The following is a 9346-nucleotide window of genomic DNA, read 5'->3' as shown; positions in this document are numbered from 1 at the left end:
CAGTACATAGAGCTTCGCAAGGACCGAAGACCCGGAGGGACATATCTCACACGAAAATGTGGCAGGACAGAGACGTGTTCTACATTGTCCCTTCTCGTCATCCACTTTGTGCTTCTGCTGCTTCTGCTGTTAGGAATCACTCCTTGAAAGACGAGCGAGAGCGTCTTTCTGGGTGCATTGCACTGAGTGAGTGCTTGCTAGTGACTATGCACTCGGAGCCAAGGCAACAGGGCGTGCTTGCCAGCTGAACTGAGAACACGCTGTTGGGCAGAGCTGAAACTGACCGCTGGAGTTCAGCTCCTTCCTACTGCTAAGGGCACTTGCGAAGGAAAGCGAGAGTCAACCACCTTCCTCTCCTAGTAGCCTGTAACGTGGTGCACATAAGCACGGCTCTTGTGCCGCTTCGTTCACCGCCCTTTCCCTCGCCCTCCCCTGGCGCCGCTTTCACTTGCCGGCGGCCAGAAGCCGCTGCATGGGCGCCCCACCGCCAGCATTGTGCCGCCTGCCAAGAGCTCGAGAACGCTGCTTCTGCCCAAGCCCGCCTAGGACGTGCACCTTTGTTCTCAGAGCTCCGTGCAACAGTCTGCCTCTCTCTCACTTCGAACGGAAAACGAAAGCTTTTCGCCTAAGCCCTTCACAGAGATCCGTTGCCAGGACGAGAATGACTTGTAGCCGGAGCTCGCCCCCGCCGCGAGGAAGCTGCTCTTAGCACCGCATTGCAGGGACACGTCTCGCTTCTTGTCTACGTGCTTACCGCTCTCCGAATTCGCTGCTAGCCCCACGGTCCTTCTCAGCTGCAAGTAGCAGCGCTCGCAGTACATAGAGCTTCGCAAGGACCGAAGACCCGGAGGGACATATCTCACACGAAAATGTGGCAGGACAGAGACGTGTTCTGCATTGTCCTTTCTCTTCATCCAGTTTGTACATCTGCTTCCTTTGCTGTTAGGAATCGCTCCTTGAAAGACAAGCGAGTGCGTCTTTCTTGTTGCACTGCACTGAGTGCTCGCTAGGGTCTTTGCACTCGGAGCCAAGGCAAGAGGGCGTGCTTGCCAGCTGAACTGAGAACACGCTGTTGGGCAGAGCTGAAACTGACCGCTGGAGTTCAGCTCCTTCCTACTGCTAAGGGCACCTGGGAAGGCAAGCGAGAGTCAACCACCTTCCTCTCCTAGTAGCCTGTAACGTGGTGCACACAAGCACGGCTCTTGTGCCGCTTCGTTCACCGCCCTCTCCCTCGCCCTCGCCTGGCGCCGCTTTCACTTCCCGGCGGCCAGAAGCCGCTGCAGGGGCGCCCCACTGCCAGCAGTGTTCTGGCAGCCAAGAGCTCGAGAACGCTGCTTCTGCCCAAGCCCGCCTAGGACGTGCACCTTTGTTCTCAGAGCTCCGTGCAACAGTCTGCCTCTCTCTCACTTCGAACGGAAAACGAAAGCTTTTCGCATAAGCCCTTCACAGAGATCCGTTGCCAGGACGAGAATGACTTGTAGCCGGAGCTCGCCCCCGCCGCGAGGAAGCTGCTCTTAGCACCGCATTGCAGGGACACGTCTCGCTTCTTGACTACGTGCTTAGCGCTCTCCGAATTCGCTGCTAGCCCCACGGTCCTTCTCAGCTGCAAGTAGCAGCGCTCGCAGTACATAGAGCTTCGCAAGGACCGAAGACCCGGAGGGAAGTATCGCACACGAAAATGTACGAGGACAGAGACGTGTTCTACTTTATCCTTTCTCGTCATCCAGTTTGTACATCTGCTTCCTTTGCTGTTAGGAATCGCTCCTTGAAAGACGAGCGAGAGCGTCTTTCTGGTTGCACTGCACTGAGTGCTCGCTAGGGTCTTTGCACTCGGAGCCAAGGCAAGAGGGCGTGCTTGCTCGCAGAACTGAGAACACGCTTTTGGGCAGAGCTTAAACTGACCGCTGGAGTTCAGCTCTCTCCGTACGGCAGAAGGCGAAGAACGAAGCCGCTTGCGAGCGGCGCTGTGCAGCGAAGAGCACACGAGTGAGTGCTCGCTAGGGACTATGCACTCGGAGCCAAGGCAACAGGGCGTGCTTGCCAGCTGAACTGAGAACACGCTGTTGGGCAGAGCTGAAACTGACCGCTGGAGTTCAGCTCCTTCCGACTGCTAAGGGCACCTGGGAAGGCAAGCGAGAGTCAACCACCTTCCTCTCCTAGTAGCCTGTAACGTGGTGCACAAAAACACGGCTCTTGTGCCGCTTCGTTCACCGCCCTCGCCCACGCCTACGCCTGGCTCCGCTTTCACTTGCCGGCGGCCAGAAGACGCTGCAGGGGCGCCACATAGCCAGCAGTGTGCCGGCAGCCAAGAGCTCGAGAACGCTGCTTCTGCCCAAGCCCGCCTAGGACGTGCACCTTTGTTCTCAGAGCTCCGTGCAACAGTCTGCCTCTCTCGCAGTTCGAACGGAAAACGAAAGCTTTTCGCCTAAGCCCTTCACAGAGATCCGTTGCCAGGACGAGAATGACTTGTAGCCGGAGCTCGCCCCCGCCGCGAGGAAGCTGCTCTTAGCACCGCATTGCAGGGACACGTCTCGCTTCTTGACTACGTGCTTAGCGCTCTCCGAATTCGCTGCTAGCCCCACGGTCCTTCTCAGCTGCAAGTAGCAGCGCTCGCAGTACATAGAGCTTCGCAAGGACCGAAGACCCGGAGGGAAGTATCGCACACGAAAATGTACGAGGACAGAGACGTGTTCTACTTTATCCTTTCTCGTCATCCAGTTTGTACATCTGCTTCCTTTGCTGTTAGGAATCGCTCCTTGAAAGACGAGCGAGAGCGTCTTTCTGGGTGCACTGCACTGAGTGCTCGCTAGGGTCTTTGCACTCGGAGCCAAGGCAAGAGGGCGTGCTTGCTCGCAGAACTGAGAACACGCTTTTGGGCAGAGCTTAAACTGATCGCTGGAGTTCAGCTCTCTCCGGACGGCAGAAGGCGAAGAACGAAGCCGCTTGCGAGCGGCGCTGTGCAGCGAAGAGCACACGAGTGAGTGCTCGCTAGGGACTATGCACTCGGAGCCAAGGCAACAGGGCGTACTTGCCAGCTGAACTGAGAACACGCTGTTGGGCAGAGCTGAAACTGACCGCTGGAGTTCAGCTCCTTCCTACTGCTAAGGGCACTTGCGAAGGAAAGCGAGAGTCAACCACCTTCCTCTCCTAGTAGCCTGTAACGTGGTGCACATAAGCACGGCTCTTGTGCCGCTTCGTTCACCGCCCTTTCCCTCGCCCTCGCCTGGCGCCGCTTTCACTTGCCGGCGGCCAGAAGCCGCTGCATGGGCGCCCCACCGCCAGCATTGTGCCGCCTGCCAAGAGCTCGAGAACGCTGCTTCTGCCCAAGCCCGCCTAGGACGTGCACCTTTGTTCTCAGAGCTCCGTGCAACAGTCTGCCTCTCTCTCACTTCGAACGGAAAACGAAAGCTTTTCGCCTAAGCCCTTCACAGAGATCCGTTGCCAGGACGAGAATGACTTGTAGCCGGAGCTCGCCCCCGCCGCGAGGAAGCTGCTCTTAGCACCGCATTGCAGGGACACGTCTCGCTTCTTGACTACGTGCTTAGCGCTCTCCGAATTCGCTGCTAGCCCCACGGTCTTTCTCAGCTGCAAGTAGCAGCGCTCGCAGTACATAGAGCTTCGCAAGGACCGAAGACCCGGAGGGACATATCGCACACGAAAATGTACGAGGACAGAGACGTGTTCTACATTGTCCTTTCTCGTCATCCAGTTTGTACATCTGCTTCCTTTGCTGTTAGGAATCGCTCCTTGAAAGACAAGCGAGAGCGTCTTTCTGGTTGCACTGCACTGAGTGCTCGCTAGGGTCTTTGCACTCGGAGCCAAGGCAAGAGGGCGTGCTTGCCAGCTGAACTGAGAACACGCTTTTGGGCAGAGCTGAAACTGACCGCTGGAGTTCAGCTCCTTCCGACTGCTAAGGGCACCTGGGAAGGCAAGCGAGAGTCAACCACCTTCCTCTCCTAGTAGCCTGTAACGTGGTGCACAAAACCACGGCTCTTGTGCCGCTTCGTTCACCGCCCTCGCCCACGCCTACGCCTGGCTCCGCTTTCACTTGCCGGCGGCCAGAAGACGCTGCAGGGGCGCCACATAGCCAGCAGTGTGCCGGCAGCCAAGAGCTCGAGAACGCTGCTTCTGCCCAAGCCCGCTTAGGACGTGCACCTTTGTTCTCAGAGCTCCGTGCAACAGTCTGCCTCTCTCGCAGTTCGAACGGAAAACGAAAGCTTTTCGCCTAAGCCCTTCACAGAGATCCGTTGCCAGGACGAGAATGACTTGTAGCCGGAGCTCGCCCCCGCCGCGAGGAAGCTGCTCTTAGCACCGCATTGCAGGGACACGTCTCGCTTCTTGACTACGTGCTTAGCGCTCTCCGAATTCGCTGCTAGCCCCACGGTCCTTCTCAGCTGCAAGTAGCAGCGCTCGCAGTACATAGAGCTTCGCAAGGACCGAAGACCCGGAGGGACATATCTCACACGAAAATGTGGCAGGACAGAGACGTGTTCTACATTGTCCCTTCTCGTCATCCACTTTGTGCTTCTGCTGCTTCTGCTGTTAGGAATCACTCCTTGAAAGACGAGCGAGAGCGTCTTTCTGGGTGCATTGCACTGAGTGAGTGCTTGCTAGTGACTATGCACTCGGAGCCAAGGCAACAGGGCGTGCTTGCCAGCTGAACTGAGAACACGCTGTTCGGCAGAGCTGAAACTGACCGCTGGAGTTCAGCTCCTTCCTACTGCTAAGGGCACTTGCGAAGGAAAGCGAGAGTCAACCACCTTCCTCTCCTAGTAGCCTGTAACGTGGTGCACATAAGCACGGCTCTTGTGCCGCTTCGTTCACCGCCCTTTCCCTCGCCCTCCCCTGGCGCCGCTTTCACTTGCCGGCGGCCAGAAGCCGCTGCATGGGCGCCCCACCGCCAGCATTGTGCCGCCTGCCAAGAGCTCGAGAACGCTGCTTCTGCCCAAGCCCGCCTAGGACGTGCACCTTTGTTCTCAGAGCTCCGTGCAACAGTCTGCCTCTCTCTCACTTCGAACGGAAAACGAAAGCTTTTCGCCTAAGCCCTTCACAGAGATCCGTTGCCAGGACGAGAATGACTTGTAGCCGGAGCTCGCCCCCGCCGCGAGGAAGCTGCTCTTAGCACCGCATTGCAGGGACACGTCTCGCTTCTTGTCTACGTGCTTAGCGCTCTCCGAATTCGCTGCTAGCCCCACGGTCTTTCTCAGCTGCAAGTAGCAGCGCTCGCAGTACATAGAGCTTCGCAAGGACCGAAGACCCGGAGGGACATATCGCACACGAAAATGTACGAGGACAGAGACGTGTTCTACATTGTCCTTTCTCGTCATCCAGTTTGTACATCTGCTTCCTTTGCTGTTAGGAATCGCTCCTTGAAAGACAAGCGAGAGCGTCTTTCTAGTTGCACTGCACTGAGTGCTCGCTAGGGTCTTTGCACTCGGAGCCAAGGCAAGAGGGCGTGCTTGCCAGCTGAACTGAGAACACGCTGTTGGGCAGAGCTGAAACTGACCGCTGGAGTTCAGCTCCTTACGACTGCTAAGGGCACCTGGGAAGGCAAGCGAGAGTCAACCACCTTCCTCTCCTAGCAGCCTGTAACGTGGTGCACAAAACCACGGCTCTTGTGCCGCTTCGTTCACCGCCCTCGCCCACGCCTACGCCTGGCTCCGCTTTCACTTGCCGGCGGCCAGAAGACGCTGCAGGGGCGCCACATAGCCAGCAGTGTGCCGGCAGCCAAGAGCTCGAGAACGCTGCTTCTGCCCAAGCCCGCTTAGGACGTGCACCTTTGTTCTCAGAGCTCCGTGCAACAGTCTGCCTCTCTCGCAGTTCGAACGGAAAACGAAAGCTTTTCGCCTAAGCCCTTCACAGAGATCCGTTGCCAGGACGAGAATGACTTGTAGCCGGAGCTCGCCCCCGCCGCGAGGAAGCTGCTCTTAGCACCGCATTGCAGGGACACGTCTCGCTTCTTGACTACGTGCTTAGCGCTCTCCGAATTCGCTGCTAGCCCCACGGTCCTTCTCAGCTGCAAGTAGCAGCGCTCGCAGTACATAGAGCTTCGCAAGGACCGAAGACCCGGAGGGACATATCTCACACGAAAATGTGGCAGGACAGAGACGTGTTCTACATTGTCCCTTCTCGTCATCCACTTTGTGCTTCTGCTGCTTCTGCTGTTAGGAATCACTCCTTGAAAGACGAGCGAGAGCGTCTTTCTGGGTGCATTGCACTGAGTGAGTGCTTGCTAGTGACTATGCACTCGGAGCCAAGGCAAGAGGGCGTGCTTGCCAGCTGAACTGAGAACACGCTGTTGGGCAGAGCTGAAACTGACCGCTGGAGTTCAGCTCCTTCCTACTGCTAAGGGCACTTGCGAAGGAAAGCGAGAGTCAACCACCTTCCTCTCCTAGTAGCCTGTAACGTGGTGCACATAAGCACGGCTCTTGTGCCGCTTCGTTCACCGCCCTTTCCCTCGCCCTCCCCTGGCGCCGCTTTTACTTGCCGGCGGCCAGAAGCCGCTGCATGGGCGCCCCACCGCCAGCAGTGTGCCGGCAGCCAAGAGCTAGAGAACGCTGCTTCTGCCCAAGCCCGCCTAGGGCGTGCACCTTTGTTCTCAGAGCTCCGTGCAACAGTCTGCCTCTCTCGCAGTTCCAACGGAAAACGAAAGCTTTTCGCCTACGCCCTTCACAGAGATCCGTTGCCAGGACGAGAATGACCTGTAGCCTGAGCTCGCCCCCGCCGCGAGGAAGCTGCTCTTAGCACCGCATTGCAGGGACACGTCTCGCTTCTTGACTACGTGCATAGCGCTCTCCGAATTCGCTGCTAGCCCCACGGTCCTTCTCAGCTGCAAGTAGCAGCGCTCGCAGTACATAGAGCTTCGCAAGGACCGAAGACCCGGAGGGAAGTATCGCACACGAAAATGTGGCAGGACAGAGACGTGTTCTACATTTTCCCTTCTCGTCATCCACTTTGTGTTTCTGCTGCTTCTGCTGTTAGGAATTGCTCCTTGAAAGACGAGCGAGAGCGTCTTTCTGGGTGCATTGCACTGAGTGAGTGCTTGCTAGGGTCTTTGCACTCGGAGCCAAGGCAAGAGGGCGTGCTTGCTCGCAGAACTGAGAACACGCTTTTGGGCAGAGCTGAAACAGACCGCTGGAGTTCAGCTCTCTCCGGACGGCAGAAGGCGAAGAACGAAGCCGCTTGCGAGCGGAGCAGTGCAGCGAAGAGCACACGAGTGAGTGCTCGCTAGTAACTTTGCACTCGGAGCCAAGGCAAGAGGGCGTGCTTGCCTGCTGAACTGAGAACACGCTGTTGGGCAGAGCTGAAACTGACCGCTGGAGTTCAGCTCCTTACGACTGCTAAGGGCACTTGCGAGGGAAAGCGAGAGTCAACCACCTTCCTCTCCTAGTAGCCTGTAACGTGGTGCACACAAACAAGGCTCTTGTGCCGCTTCGTTCACCGCCCTCGCCCACGCCTACGCCTGGCTCCGCTTTCACTTGCCGGCGGCCAGAAGACGCTGCAGGGGCGCCACATAGCCAGCAGTGTGCCGGCAGCCAAGAGCTCGAGAACGCTTCTTCTGCCCAAGCCCGCCTAGGGCGTTCACCTTTGTTCTCAGAGCTCCGTGCAACAGTCTGCCTCTCTGGCAGTTCGAATGGAAAACGAAAGCTTTTCGCCTACGCCCTTCACAGAGATCCGTTGCCAGGACGAGAATGACTTGTAGCCGGAGCTCGCCTCCGCCGCGAGGAAGCTGCTCTTAGCACCGCATTGCAGGGACACGTCTCGCTTCTTGACTACGTGCTTAGCGCTCTCCGAATTCGCTGCTAGCCCCACGGTCCTTCTCAGCTGCAAGTAGCAGCGCTCGCAGTACATAGATCTTCGCAAGGACCGAAGACCCGGAGGGACATATCTCACACGAAAATGTGGCAGGACAGAGACGTGTTCTACATTGTCCTTTCTCTTCATCCAGTTTGTACATCTGCTTCCTTTGCTGTTAGGAATCGCTCCTTGAAAGACAAGCGAGAGCGTCTTTCTGGTTGCACTGCACTGAGTGCTCGCTAGGGTCTTTGCACTCGGAGCCAAGGCAAGAGGGCGTGCTTGCCAGCTGAACTGAGAACACGCTGTTGGGCAGAGCTGAAACTGACCGCTGGAGTTCAGCTCCTTCCTACTGCTAAGGGCACCTGGGAAGGCAAGGGGGAGTCAACCACCTTCCTCTCCTAGTAGCCTGTAACGTGGTGCACACAAGCACGGCTCTTGTGCCGCTTCGTTCACCGCCCTCTCCCTCGCCCTCGCCTGGCGCCGCTTTCACTTCCCGGCGGACAGAAGCCGCTGCAGGGGCGCCCCACTGCCAGCAGTGTTCTGGCAGCCAAGAGCTCGAGAACGCTGCTTCTGCCCAAGCCCGCCTAGGACGTGCACCTTTGTTCTCAGAGCTCCGTGCAACAGTCTGCCTCTCTCTCACTTCGAACGGAAAACGAAAGCTTTTCGCATAAGCCCTTCACAGAGATCCGTTGCCAGGACGAGAATGACTTGTAGCCGGAGCTCGCCCCCGCCGCGAGGAAGCTGCTCTTAGCACCGCATTGCAGGGACACGTCTCGCTTCTTGACTACGTGCTTAGCGCTCTCCGAATTCGCTGCTAGCCCCACGGTCCTTCTCAGCTGCAAGTAGCAGCGCTCGCAGTACATAGAGCTTCGCAAGGACCGAAGACCCGGAGGGAAGTATCGCACACGAAAATGCACGAGGACAGAGACGTGTTCTACTTTATCCTTTCTCGTCATCCAGTTTGTACATCTGCTTCCTTTGCTGTTAGGAATCGCTCCTTGAAAGACGAGCGAGAGCGTCTTTCTGGGTGCACTGCACTGAGTGCTCGCTAGGGTCTTTGCACTCGGAGCCAAGGCAAGAGGGCGTGCTTGCTCGCAGAACTGAGAACACGCTTTTGGGCAGAGCTTAAACTGACCGCTGGAGTTCAGCTCTCTCCGTACGGCAGAAGGCGAAGAACGAAGCCGCTTGCGAGCGGCGCTGTGCAGCGAAGAGCACACGAGTGAGTGCTCGCTAGTGACTATGCACTCGGAACCAAGGCAACAGGGCGTGCTTGCCAGCTGAACTGAGAACACGCTGTTGGGCAGAGCTGAAACTGACCGCTGGAGTTCAGCTCCTTCCTACTGCTAAGGGCACTTGCGAAGGAAAGCGAGAGTCAACCACCTTCCTCTCCTAGTAGCCTCTAACGTGGTGCACATAAGCACGGCTCTTGTGCCGCTTCGTTCACCGCCCTTTCCCTCGCCCTCGCCTGGCGCCGCTTTCACTTGCCGGCGGCCAGAAGCCGCTGCATGGGCGCCCCACCGCCAGCAGTGTTCTGGCAGCCAAGAGCTCG

This window comes from Sturnus vulgaris, unplaced genomic scaffold, assembly GCF_052056855.1.
Source record: "Sturnus vulgaris isolate bStuVul1 unplaced genomic scaffold, bStuVul1.hap1 Scaffold_146, whole genome shotgun sequence".
Classification (NCBI taxonomy): domain Eukaryota; kingdom Metazoa; phylum Chordata; class Aves; order Passeriformes; family Sturnidae; genus Sturnus; species Sturnus vulgaris.
This window is presented reverse-complemented; position numbering follows the sequence as displayed.